This window comes from Agelaius tricolor, unplaced genomic scaffold (genome assembly GCF_023055355.1).
Source record: "Agelaius tricolor isolate 1412-34295 unplaced genomic scaffold, bAgeTri1.0.p SCAF_8, whole genome shotgun sequence".
Taxonomy (NCBI): Eukaryota; Metazoa; Chordata; class Aves; order Passeriformes; family Icteridae; genus Agelaius; species Agelaius tricolor.
The window spans coordinates 10,110,014-10,124,146 of NW_027269268.1; the positions used below are offsets into that span (position 1 = coordinate 10,110,014).

At 40.6% G+C, this 14,133-nt stretch overlaps 1 long non-coding RNA gene across 1 annotated transcript in view; it reads left to right on the forward strand.

The window, feature by feature from the left end:
* Positions 1–14,133, forward strand: part of LOC139592133 (uncharacterized) — a 343,580-nt gene that overhangs the window by 129,422 nt on the left and 200,025 nt on the right. The window lies entirely within an intron of this gene.

Genomic DNA, 14,133 nt, shown 5'->3' on the forward strand with positions numbered 1-14,133 from the left:
CCCTAGGAAATAACAAAATCCAGTAGTTGGAAATTGAAATTTAGAGTGTAGAGAGTGAAATTTAGAAACTCAGAGACATGAGTTTAGCCCTGTAGTTAACTAACTATTGGAGTAGTAAAGTTGAAATTGTGTTATCACTGATTTTCAATCTAAATTGTGGGGTTTGGGTTCTCTTTAAAACATGCACTCTTCTTCTAATATAATTTTAAGTCCTTGGCCTGTATTGCCTTATAGAAAGGGCCAAGAAGTTTTAAGAGCTTAGCTCTTGTTTCGGCAAAAGATGTTATACAGATAGTAATCCTGTCTGAAAGGCATTCTCCATCTTTCCTCTTCTAAAAGGGGGGAGGACTATAGTTGTGAAACTCTGGTCCCAGCTGTGGGATTTGAGAATCTGAAGTATTGAGGCCATGAAGCTGAAGAACAAATCCATCTATCAGCATGGTAGAGGGTCTAGAGCAAACCAGACCCTACATTTTGAATTCCTCTGTCATTTCCTCCCCAGTGTTTTGTCATGCCTGCAATTTCCATGGTTTTATTTGCATAATACCTGAGATTTAGACTGTCTAAAAATCCCATCTGCCCAAGCAAAATGCAGTGTGAAAGCTGAACCTGGTCACAGTGCACATCTGCAAACTCCCTAAGCAATGGATGTGTTTCTTTGTGTGTTCCATGAATTCAGTTGCAATTGCTTCCTACAGGATATTTTACTTCTGCATCTCTTCCAATATACAGCAGATGAAAAAGACTGACAGGCATTCTTGGCCTTATTTCAGTTTCCTCTGTCCTCCGTGTCCCTCCCATGCATTTGGGGTTTTTAAATAACTCCTTGGACTTAAGGGGTTCCCTCTGCCTTTTTTCTGGGTTTATCAACATCCTTATGCTTGTGCAAGGCTCAGCTCATTTGGTACTTTCCACTTGTTCCCAAATTGTATCTGAAGCTGTGCTCACCTTTTAAAAAAGAGTTTTTCTTTATTTAAAGGCTTGCTGCTTTCTGTGTAGCATAAAGCCAAAATGAGAGCATGAATATGTAATTGAATCAAGGACTTCTCTTGTCTAACCAACACAAATGATTTTTTTAGATTGTCCAGTTCTTCAGATTCTGTCATAGGATCCAACTCAAAAGAGAAATCAGAACTGATGCAGCTGAAACAGAACTGATTTACAAATCCAAAACTGACGTGTGATAATTACAATATTTATGTTAATGATCAAATTTCTAGGTATTGTTTACCTGACTATGCCTTATCCTGCCATGTAGCTGGAGCCTTTTTTTCATGCTTCACAGCTGCAGCAAAATGGAGTCTGCTGGAAAATCAATGTTGGGGTGTTAAATTAGGGTTGTCCTTTTCCCATCATGTGTCACTGGCAGTCTGCAATCCTGTTTTGTCTGCCAGTGGCCAGTCAGAGAGCCTTAGATGTTCTTTCTCTAGAACAGTTCCCCAGGAGGTCCTCACCTCTTGGACTGCTCTGAATAACTTGGTGTTCTCATCACTGGAGGTGAGAGGAGCTGTTTCTACATGAGAGAGAACTTGCCCCAGTGTCATTGTAATGAGACCAACATTATACCCTAAAAACCAGACTCCATTCAGGGTTGAACTGGCCATTAGGGCCAAGGCTGGGTTCAGGGAATTTGATGACAAGCCATCCTCTAGGAAAGCTGGGCCTCAGGCTGAACCTTACATGACTTCCCAGCCAAACAGGACCCTTCTGCTCTCCAGTGATCTGTGGGAGGTGTTCAGAAAATATTTTGTGATGGAACACCATCCCTTGGCTTCCCAGCCCAGTCTCAGCTCATCCCTTGCTGCTTATCCTCAGGAACAAGGTTGCCTCAATGTTTTACAAAGTGAAAGATGCATTTTGAATGACTTTTGAATGATTTATCTTAACCCTAAATGCCACTGCAGCCAGGCTGCTCTTGCAATATGACTTTCTTTATTGCTCCTAACAGGGAATCACAAAATGTGAGGACAGGGCATGCTTCTTATTTCCAACATATTTACAGAGAGCTCATCCTTCCAGCTTTCCTTTTGAGCTTTTTGTTACTGTAAATAACATGCAAGCCAAGGGTGAGTAATGTCTTAGATTCTCAAACCTATTTTTTGAGGCTACCAAATAGGTTTATGATACTGACAGTTGAAATAAGGCTTTCTTTTTGTCTGTGGAGAGGTTTGGTGAGGGGTTTTTTTTGCCTTTCATTTAGCTTTCTGAAAATGTAAGCTTCTGACCTTGACCTACTTGGCCTCCCTTCATTTCAGAGCTACAGAACACTTGTGACATGCAAAAAAAAAAATCTGGAAGAAACCTGACTGCCTTCCCAGACAACCTTGGCAATGGGAACCCTTGAGTGAGACTAAACTTACCTTCACTGGAAAAGGTTTTGTTCAGTAGTGCCTACGTGCAGCCTGTCAGGGCCACAGACACTTTGTCATTTGGCTCCATCTTCTGGGATAAGGCAGAAGAAACAGAAGCCACTTGAGCTGGCACTTTGCAAGTCCTGTCACACAACATTTATTGGTCTTTTCTCACTCTTCATTAATGCTTCCATGCAAGCTCACACTGGATGCAAACACAGTAGGGAACCTTTTGCTTTTCTGGAGACATTTTAATGGGAGCAAGAATTCAGTACACAAAAAAAAGTGCTGAAAATCAATAGCTTTTTTGTTTCCTGAGACTAAGAAAGGACAGTTAGTGAATGTTTGACTTGCAATTCAACAGTGATAGAAAAAAAGAGGAGCTCAGGTAAATGGCTTTTTGATTCCTGCACAGTTTTGCAGAATTAGCTCTGACTCTGGCAGCACAGTATTTGTTCTGTGCTGCTGAAGCTTTGAAGGAGAAAAGGGGATAAGGCATTATTGCTATAGCAACCTTCAAGTGGGTGCTGTAGGTGATCAAAACACATTATTTGTTGATGTAATTTTTGACCATCACAGTCTTTCCATGCAGCACCCAGGACTGTGGGCCAGCTAGCTGAGCTGTAGCCACATTTGCTTCCATTTTCCATTCAGTCTTTGAATTTTTCCACTGTTCAACAATTAACAAGTGTGAAAAGACTTTCAGACTTTCATCTCTGAAGAATCTGTGGTCCTGCTGTTGCTGAGACAGCCTGCCATTAATCCCTTCCTGGGGACAGCAGCAAGGTCCAGCACAGCTTCTTGGCACTCTGCTCTGGCTTAGGCAAAAAGCAGCAGCGCTACCACGGCCACCACTGCATCCATTGGGCAGCTGTGCTTGCTCCTGGTGCTCAAGGTGTTGCTGAAGCTGCAGCAATATTTGGCTTTTGAGGTTGTGTGGATGATGGCTTGTTGCTGGCAATGAGCTCCCAGAGGGAGGTGTCTGCTGGTTCCTGACCAGCTCTGACCTGCAGGTACAATACCCGCTTTCATCTTGGAGTAGTGATGGCAGTGAGGGACCTGGGAATGAGGTCTCTGTATCCCCAGGACAAAGCTGTGCTGGTTATTGGCATGTCAAGTGGAGTTCACTGCAAAGAAAATTTGCAGAAAATAAATTAAGTGTTAAATCAAACCTCTATGTTGATCATAATTTGCAGTAGTTTATACTTTCTCTTATATGTAATTCATGAGGGGTGACTAAATGGTTAACACAATTTTCGATTAACTGATTTGAAATAGGTTGCCCGAAATCATGCTGTTTGTTCATGTATATATCTACTTCTCAAGCAACATGCTTATAATATTTAGTGACCCCTTCTGAAGGCATTTTAACAGAAGTCCTAACATGAAAGAGAATGCACCTCTTCTTTTTTTCCCTTTTATGAAAGCCCAATTTATTTCAAATTTGTGGGTTTGACTTGAAAATTACTTTAGAATGTCTAAGATGAAGCTTGATAATGAAATAGTGTGCACACTAGTCATAAAAATCAGTAATTTTATAACTCAAGGATGTACTGTGTAACCTTCAATTTAGAATAAGTTGTAGTTGTAATTTGGTTGAAAAGGAACTACCAATACAAATGCCTCGGAATTCACAGGCATGGCAGGCATTCCTTAGGTCAGTCTTGTATATTGGACAAATTAGCTGTCCTGCTAATTTGATTCTTTCTCTCACTGCCTTGAAGAATAACCCATTTCCTGCAGCCTTTGGGATGATAGGAATCTGCTGCTCTCTGACAGAGGGTTTTGGCCTCTTTGGTTGTGTAGTAAGCCTAGGCTGGCTGGGAGAAGGTCAGATCCCTTGAGAATTAGAACTGGAGAATGGGTTGCTTGAAACAAGAGGAATTTAGCTGCTAAAGATGCTGGAATTAAATAAATTAATAAAATTAATTTATTTAGTTTATTTAATTAAATTTATCAAATTAAATAAATTAAATAGGTACAACTGCAATTTTGGGAGGACAAAGTATTTGCAGACTTGATGCGAGTTCTGCATTATCCAGCAATTGATACAGGACTGTGCACTCTGGGCTTTGTTTGTACAGTCTGAGGCTTCCAGAGGACATTTAACCAGGCAGGTCTCTTAGCAAGGCTTGCTGTCTCTTACTCTTTGCCCTGAATGATTTGGCATTTTGCACACTGTAAACTCTGGTCATTTCCAGCAGGCGCTTAAAAAAACCCCAAAAAAACCCAGAAGGCAAGAACCACAAAAACCACAAAGCTGACTTTTTTTTCTCCTGAGTTTATAACTTCAGCATAGAATTACAAAATCTCTGAGGATAAAGAGCCAAAGACCTCCAATCCCCACACCTTTTCCCTTCATTATTGGTTATGCCACAAGAAAGCCAAGGAGATTTGTGCTTATAAATAACAGTATTATTCAGAAAGACGTGAGCGACTGGAAATACAGCTGCTATGTTCCACTTTGGGTTTCCCCTCTATTCTCAAAATTATCCTAACCTAGGTGGTTCTTCAGTCAGGTCTTTGAAGATTTCTCTCTGCAACTTCTTCCATCCTGTTGGATTTAACACTAATACCTTGTGCATGTTGTTGAATATTTGGCTTTTCCATTGATTCATGAGTGTGGAGCCATTGCCCTGCAGGTGGGCAGAGTTACAGGTGGTGACAGAGGCTTAGGGGGATGAGAAGGGCATGTTTGTGTCCTGCCTGGGGGCACCTGAGGGAGCTGGCACCAGGGACTGAGTCCCTTTTCCTGGACAGGCAGCTGTATTGGAGGGGTGTGCCAAGAGAGGCAAGGAGCCTGGCTCTGTCCCACAGGAACAGCAGCCCCGATGGTAAGAGGGACACGTGCCTGAAATCATTTGTTGCTGTTCCTTTTTCTGTTTTCTTTTCATTCCCGTGCAAAGCCTAAATAACACTTGGCATTTGAGCATGTAGGAGCAGCAAATCACTGTTAGCAGTGAGCTCCCAGAGGACAGGTCTGCTTATACCCAGCTGGCTCCAAACCGTGGGTGTAGACGCTTTTGCACAAAGCTCTGGCTGCAGGTGCAGTAACTGTTCTCTTCCCCAGTGCATCCTTTGACTAAGCTTAAACAAATTTCAGCCAGTATTCTGAAGACAAAGATGAAGTGTGAAAGAACTCCTGTGAGGGTTTTCCATCCAAAAGAAGCCCAGGCATTCAGGAACATGGGACACTGATGAAGGTGTGCCCTGCAGACAAGGTACCCAAGGCCACATCTGTCCTGCATGTAGGCACAGCTAGCTGATGTGTGTCATATACTTCTCTCTCTTATCTGCTGTTAAATTTTGGAGCTGTTGTTGTGTTCTCTCTTAATACTGAAAGACACATCAGGAGAGAATTGGAATAAATGGGTTTTGCCTTTTATTCTTGTGTAGTCTGAGCCTCTTGACAAGAGGAAAGAAAAGAGGGGGTAAATTGGCAGCAGCAGTCAAATACCTGGCCCTGGTGTGAGCCGAAGTGGATGAGACAGTAGCTGAGGTCTCTGCAATTGTTTCCATTGCACTGTGTGGACATGTCAAATCAGACAAAGCTCACCAGCAGTGAGTGCTTGGCGTACTTGGTTTGCTTCAGGCAACCTTACAGTAATAGACATTATGTGCCCTTATGTGCAGCATTTCAAGCTCCCAGTTCAAGACCCTTATCCACATTGAAGTCTGTGGGGAGATAATAAAATATTTTGCTTTTCTGCAGACGGTTAAAAGTGAAGGTAAGGTGTTGGAAAAGTTATAAATTTTTTCATGTCAGATGTAGTGAGAATTTGCTTGCTTTTCCAGATGCCATTTGCAAAGGCACAGAATGTCACAGGTTATTATCTTAAATTGAATAATAAAATATGCACAAGTTATTTTATAGCTGCTTTAATACCTGATTTGTAAAATGATTGCCAGTTAATAACAAATAATAGCTGTTATAATTAGGACTAAGTAATTTATAATGATGGAACTCTAGAAGACAGACTATGGGAAGAAATGAGGAGAAATAACTTGTCAACTCAATGGCAATGTTTATAGAATGATGAATATTAATGAATTATCAATTAACTACTTGTTACCTGATATAAGTTATTTGTAACTGGAGCTGAAATAGGAGTTTGTGACTAAGAATGTCTTTGTAGCCCATCCAGAAATCTCTGAAAAGCAGCTGCTCTTCATCCTGTTGGCTTCAGGGACACAAAAAACCGAGGCTTTTCTCGAGTGACAGAGTTCTCTTCACTCTGTGCTTTTTGTTGATGCGTGCTGCAGAACTTTGCTGACTTCACTGAGTAATGCAGTTTCCCTGAGAGCATAAAAATGACCCAGCCAAACTAAACAACAGGTCTGGTAGGAACATTTGCCAGGGTTAGCAGCAAGTGGAGGGTGAGTGGTGGTGCCTCCCTGGGATGTGCTTTCTGTCAGCCTGGAACTAAGAGACTGCTTGGAGCCAAGGTGAAATTCTCATCTAATGACTTTTAATTCATTGGCCTTCTATAAAAATGTTCTACTGCTCTTTGAACCTGAGGAAAATGTTGATATTCCCATAATCCTGTAGTAATAACCTTTACATCTTGACTGTACCTTGCATAGGGAACTGTAGCTTTTTCTTTTGTTTTGAACCTACAAATGTGATGTAGCTTAATGCTTTTTAGGCTTCCTCTTATAACAAAAAAGTCCATCTGTATTTCAAGTTCATTTTTAATAGCATTTTTTATTTTAAACCTGTATTATATCATCCCTCTTGTATTTTAGACTGAAAAGCTGTAGGTAATCCTGTTGTTCCTTGTTTTGAAGGTATATCATAGCTTTGGTTTTCCTTTTCCTTTCTAGTTCTACAGTGTATTTGTTAAGATTTGGGAAGAGGCCAAGCCTTCAAGCAGTATTCAAAGTCAGGGTCACTTTGGATTTATACAGATATTTTCTGTTTTGTTCTCTATTTTGTTATCTCTGTTTTGTCTGACACTTTAACTGCCGCTCATTGAGTGTTTTAATAGAGCTCTCTCTTTTAATTCTGAATTCACTTTTCTGAGAGGTTTGTTCAGACCCTGTTGCTGTGAATATGAAGTTAGGATTGCTTTTTGTTGTGTGCATCACTTTACATTTCTTCAACCTTAACCTTATCCACCATTTACTAAGTATAATAAAATCTTTCTGCAACTCTTTGGAATTAGCTTTTGTTTGTTGTTTTTTTGGGTTTTTTTCTATCCTGAACAGCTCAGACTCTTTCTTTTTGTGCATACGTCTGTTTCTTAGACTCTTTAGGAAATGTCCAACACTTATTGGCATGTTCTACCTCTCCCCCATTCTAGGATAGTACAGCACTCACTGACATGAAACAGCACACGCATTTTGGGGTGTGGCCACACTCTGAAACCCTAGTGCCAGGCAGGAGGGTTGTCTCCTGGTACATGTGCTGGTTTGTTCTGCTGCAGGTCAGGCCTAGTTAGGTTTTTGGAAAGTATGGGAAAGTATGAACAGATCCATCCTCACAGCTGGGCTGGGCAAAGCAGCAGACATGGAGCAGTACCAGATCAACCATGTCAGCAAGGTCTCTGGTGTGGGTGGTCACATCAAGCTGTGCCCCTTGGAAATTTTCCAGGTATTTATCTAGAAGCAGGTGGTAGAATCTATAATGATCTATAGATCATTAGAAGAATGAATCTATAGAATTCTAGTGGTAGAATCTGTAATTCTATGTGATCTCCTCAGCTGGCTGTTGTGAACCAGGCTGTAGCTCTGGCTCTGGCTCAGGATCTCTTTTGCCTCAGCTCCAGCACTAAACTGAAACAGAAGTTGTGAGAACTCACCCTTACAGACTTTCCCATCTGTCTGTTAAATAAATGCTACCTAGAGAGTTCACCTCTCTGGGAACTTGCTGTTGTGGTCAATAAATGGTGTGAGTGAGTGCAGTGTAAGTTAGGAGTGGGAAGGGGGTTGGAAAGGCACAAAGGTTTATGGAGTTGGCACTGAGATGGGGATTTCTCCAGGGAATAGTTGGGATTACAGCCATTTAACTGAGAATGGATATTGATTGTTTGCTTCCACTTTGCTCTGCCCCTCTGAATGGTGTCAGGATTGCTTCCTAAGCAAGTGCCATGTGTCTGCTGCCCAAAGCATGTTTTACACAGTGAGCCCTTGAGCGCTGCTGCTGTGCAAACTGTCCTTTCACACTGAGGGCTCCAAACACGTGCCTGCCAGAGGCCAAACCCAAGCACAGACCTGTAACCTCGCCTGGAATTCATCAGCCAACCTTCCTGTAGCTTTGTACCTGCTCATGTATTTTACATCCAAGCCATTTCCTTAAGGAAGCGAGGGCAGGAAATGGGACAGGGCATAGAAAGTTCTCAAGGTGTAGGTTGTTTACTAAATTGCAATTAAATTAGTATTTTAATTCCAGTTTGAAAACATAGAGAATAATTTTACAATACTTTTTTTCTCCTCACATGTGTCCTCTCCATCCAAATTTTTCAACCATGTTTTCCATAAATAACAAAGAAAGTGTGTAAAAAGTGTAGCCAGGAAAATTGTATTAGTGCTGTTTCTCTGGGAATGTAGATCTCAAGGATATAGGTAATTCTAACACTTAAGGGACTAGAATAGTGAAAGTGATTGTACCTTTAAAGGCAGGATTAGTCTTTAAAAGAAAGTAACCTAGCTTTCCTTTCCAAAACCACTACAGCATTTTTAAAACAGCTTTATTCAAAATTAGGCTTTCTGTGGAAATTTACAAATTACTGCAAATTGTTACTAGCATAGTGTTGATAAATGGGTATTTGGGTGTTGAGAGAGGGGATTAACTTGAACTTACATATATAATGATAGATTCTGGGCTGGCTGCTACTCCACAGGAAGTATGTTTGGGATTGTAATATTAATTTCTATTAGTACGAGAAAAGGATCTCAGTTGCTAGTAAATCATTATCTGATGAGAGAATGGGGAATAAAGTGGACCTTTATTCTAGAGGAAAAGTCTAGAGGAGGGTCACAAAGAGAGGGAGCTGGAGCACATTTCCTCTGCAGATAGGCTGAAAGAGTTGGAATTTTTTATCCTGGAAAAGAGGAGACACTTGGGAGAACTTAGGGTCCCTTCCAGTACCTACAAGAGGCCTACAAGAAAGCTGGAGAGGTACTTTACACAAGGGCATGTAGTGATGGGACAAGTGGCAATGGTTTTAAGCTGAATGAGGGTAGGTTTAGATGAGACATTAGGAAGAAATGCTCTAACTGTGGTGAGAGTGGTGAGACTGGAACAGGTTGCCAAAGGTAGCTGTGAATGCCCTAACCCTGGCAGTGTTAAAGGCCAGGTTAGAGCTAAATGATCTCTAAGGCTATTTCCAACCCAAACTATTCTATCATCCTGTGTTTATCATGTGCTCTTTAAATCCACAGTGCACTTAGATTTTGACTGTGCAGTCTGGTCCCCTTATCTCAAAAGGGATATAGAAGAAAGCATGGACAGGCTTCCATATTGGTGCATAATGGTCAGGAGAGCAGGCAGTAAGGGGAGGAGGGTATGACAAGGGGGTATCTGAAACCTTGAGTGAGTTGCAGAGGTGAATAAGGATCCTTTGCTTATTTTGATGTTGGAAGAGAAAGTACAGCTTGGAGGCAACAACTGAAGCTTCAAAGTGTCAGATTGAAAACAGGGCAGCAGCTTTGCACATTTTTGTAGATAATAAACCTTTACATGTCTTCCAGGGGCAATTTAATGAAAGAGATGCCTCTTCAAAGACTATAAAATAAATAATAATAATTAAAAAAAGGATAAAGTAGCAGCAGCATCTCTGAATTAGGATGCAATTCAGCAACTTGGTTGTCTGCAAAACCCAGGAAAAAAAAATTGTCAGGTCTAGAGAGAGAAGGGATCTTTCCCCTTATTTGATGTAGCTACTCTTAGCAAAACATGTGGGAAGGCTCCCAGTGCTGTCAGATCTATTCTGTGTGGGTATCTGAACTTATAAGCATGCTGAAACAAGAGCCTTACACTTTTGTGCATCCATATGTGAAGATCAACTATAGATGGACTAAAAGGTGAGTGATAGGCCTAAGATTTCAATGAGAGTGAAAAGCAGGAAGGACCTGTACCCTTAGCAGAAAGCTATCCTCTCAATATATTGTCTCACCTGAAAAGCAGACTTTTCACCCCTGTCACTCTGTATTTTTAAGGAAGCTTAAGTGTTAGCAAGCATCATTCTGCATTTGTAATCTGAAAAAAAAGCAAATAGGCTGTTTTAAAAAGAACACAACTACACACCAAGGTGAGTAACCTGCTGTGATAGTGCAGTCTGCCTTTTTTTCTTTCCCTGAGGGTTTGTTGGTTTAAAATCTTTTGCATATGCACGTTTATATTTAATATTTTCCACTCTAAAAACGACCCAGAAGATTTGATGTCAAGCTGTTGAAGTTACATAAAGAGAAAAGAAAAAGAAATAAAATATCACCTATAATTGCCCCAAGTGAAACCATGCCCTGGGTGAAGTGCTGCCCTGCTACCCTCTGCAGGTGCAGAGCTCCTTGCCTATGTGAGTCTCCTGTTTACAGGGCTGAGAGCTCAGATGGGAGGGAGCAAAGATTGGGGGTGGCATGAGAACTTAAACAGCACTGAGGACTTTGGCTGGTTACTTTATCTCGGCATGAATCCTCAGTGCACCTCGCTCCACTTCTGGATTACTCCTTTCCAAACTATTTCTTACACCCTGGTGCAATGGAGGGGCAGTCTCAGAGTTTTTAAAGTTCATTTGAAACTTTATGAGGAGGAAATCAAGGCAAGGAGGAAGGAAATAGGATGGTGACATTTTGAACCGATGATTAACTCAGCAGAATTACAGTGGACCAGCTGACATTTTCTTACCCTGCTGTCTGGGAGACCTGCCAGTGTGGAATTATATTAGTCAATGTGTGAGCTGACAAGATGTGTGGTCTTGTGTTTGCAAGAGAGAACAAGATTTAGATTGCAGATAGAAGCCTTTGTCACCTTATTCCAATGAGAATCAAAAGATAAATGGGAGTCCTTTTATAAAGACCAATTAGTTTTCCACCAATTAACACAGGAATTATTGTCATAAGCTTTGCAGAAGAGTTGATACCATTATGAATATCTTCAGTTTTCTAGGAATCAAGCAATTAACAACAATTGGTTTTAATAATCTGATTCTGGAAGGGCCACAAATGCTGAAGCAAAAGAAATATTGGCTGTGAGTGGAGAGCAAAGAAACTGGTCCTCACTTTCACAGAAATATTATTTCTGTCTCAGTACCATCTAAGGCTATAAAAATCCCAGAAGCATAAAGTAAAAATGATAGGATCTGAAAATAATAGAACCAGGAGGGCCATCTAACTTCTCAGTAATTTTGCCTTGCATATGGTAAGAGCAAGGCTGTCAAAATACTGACCCAGTGCAAATGCTGAATGAGAGAAATTGCTAGGGAAAAGCTGGTTCTCTGTGGGATCACACCCTTTCTAAGAAAATAAGAATCACTCTGCAGCTTCAAAATGAACTGAAATTGCAGTGAGAGTTAAGGGAGGTGCAGATTAGCAGGGAGTGACCAATAGATCTAAAATCTCTATTTTCTGTTGTTACTATTCCAAAGCTTGGAAAAAGAAGTATGATGTTTCAAGTATTTTTTTAATTTACTTGAAAGAGACTCATAATTTTCTTTTTACAAGCATGGCATATTGCTTTTTTAATATATATATTTTGAATCTCTCAGCAGGAAGATAGGCAAAATTGGGAAAAGCTGCTGTTATTGAGGCTTACACTGCAAACTGCTCTGAAGGTACTGTGGAGAACAAGAAAGGTGTGGGTGAGGTCTAACAGCCTGCTGGCATTCAATATTCCATAGGCAACAGGCCCCTTGGGTCTGAGTGCTATGGCTTTCAGCAAAGAGGATTTTCTGGAGGGATTCTTGCATTTGAAATGAGGAGGAAAATGTAAAATGTAAGCTGGGGAAATGGTGGGTAAGAATGAATTGAATGGCAAATAGCTATAGCTCTGCAAACATACAAATAGTCTGCAAAGTCAGTTTTGTTGCCAGGGATGGTATGAAATCTTTTTGTTTTCTCTCTTCTTTTGCAGTTTTTCATGGAATAGTCTGTCTTTTCCCTTTTTATATTCTAAGAATAGACACATTTCAGGTTTTGACTGTGAGAAATTAGTTTTGAATACTTCTTTTTGTGGATAAAATGTCATTTCTCTTGCTGTGGGAGTGTCTTTGATTTCATAAAGAATAGTTATCTGTGTCCTGTTGTTGATTTATTTCCTGGGGAAAAAATAATGAAAAAATATTGAAGCAGATCATTTGTGATTGCTCATGAGTCACAACTGCAAAATACTGAGTTTTGCCTAGTTGGGTTTTGGATACCTCCTGGGCTGGAGACTCCAAAATCTCTTTGGGCAGGCTGTTCCAGTATTTTATCACCCTGACAACAATAAAATTGTATTTTCCTGTGTTTGAAAGGGATGTCTTATGTTTCCATTTGTGTCCATTGCATCTTGTGCTGTCACTGAGTTCCATTGGGAAGAGTCTGGCTCTGTCTCATTTGCCATCCTTCTCCCTGCTTCAGTCAGGTACATACACACATAATATCTCCTCTAAACGTTTTCATCTCCATCCTCAGCAATCCCAATGTTCTCAGCATATTTCAATCATCCCCATTAGCCCTTTACTGGACACACTCCAGTGTGTCTGTCTGTCTTGAAAGGCAATATAAAAAGGAGTCTTTAACCTCTGAAAAGAATGAGAAAAAAACAGACTTGTAGAAACAGTCTTTGAAGCTACTAACCCCTGGCCTGTCAGATACCTGGCCATCAAAACTGGAATCTGAAATTTGGAATACATCAATAAATCATTATAAATCAGTGAATCACTTGATCTAAATCTCACCACACAGATGGAAATTTGCTATGCCTTTGCAGCAATAATGTTCCTACGTGATACCTGATAATTTCTCAAGGAAGGGAGAAGGGATGGAAAAAGAAAACCTCCAAATCTGATGCCAAACTATATTCTTATCAATGTGCTGCCTTTTAATTATGTTATTCCAATACTGAATGAGTGATACAGAATCCTTGTTTTGATATTTTCAGGCTCTTAAAAGATACAGAGCTAATACTGCTAGAGCTAAATAGCTGATAGTATGTTCACTGGAGAAAAGTGATATTGTTCCACGGGCACATGAGCTATAGTAATATTGAAACATTCCCTGGAACTGATGATTGGATTCTGAAAAGTGTGCAGCTTCCAATGATTGCTGTAAACAGCACCATTTTAAAAAGGCAGCTTTTCAGAGGCATGGAAATGAGAGCTAAGCTTTATAGAAAATCTATTCTGGATGACTTCATTATTTGAACAGAAAAGAAGAGCTAGTAGTGATTTCACATTAACTAAACTATATAAGCAAAATATAAATATTTGGATAGCATTTGAACACAAAATTCTTTTGCATTTTTCCTAGAGCTGAAGTAAAGTCAGGAAGTGCTGTTAGAATAGGGGAGTGAATGGATGGCAGCAAACACAGCAGTGGCAAGGCTGGCTCTCCAGCAGAAGGGCAGAGTGGGAAGTGCAGCTGAATGGAGAACATCACTGATACTGCCCTGAGAGGGGTAACCTTGTATTGGCTTGCTGAGAGCAAAAGTGAGGTTGCTATTTAATAGCCCAAGAGAATTTAATCCTTCAGGTGTGTGGTATGGCATGTTATCTGCACATTTGCAAAGTACAAAAATGGCTGCAGTTCCCAGGGTTAGAGAAATCCCAGTCCCATAGCTCAGGGTGGGACTACTGCAGTCATT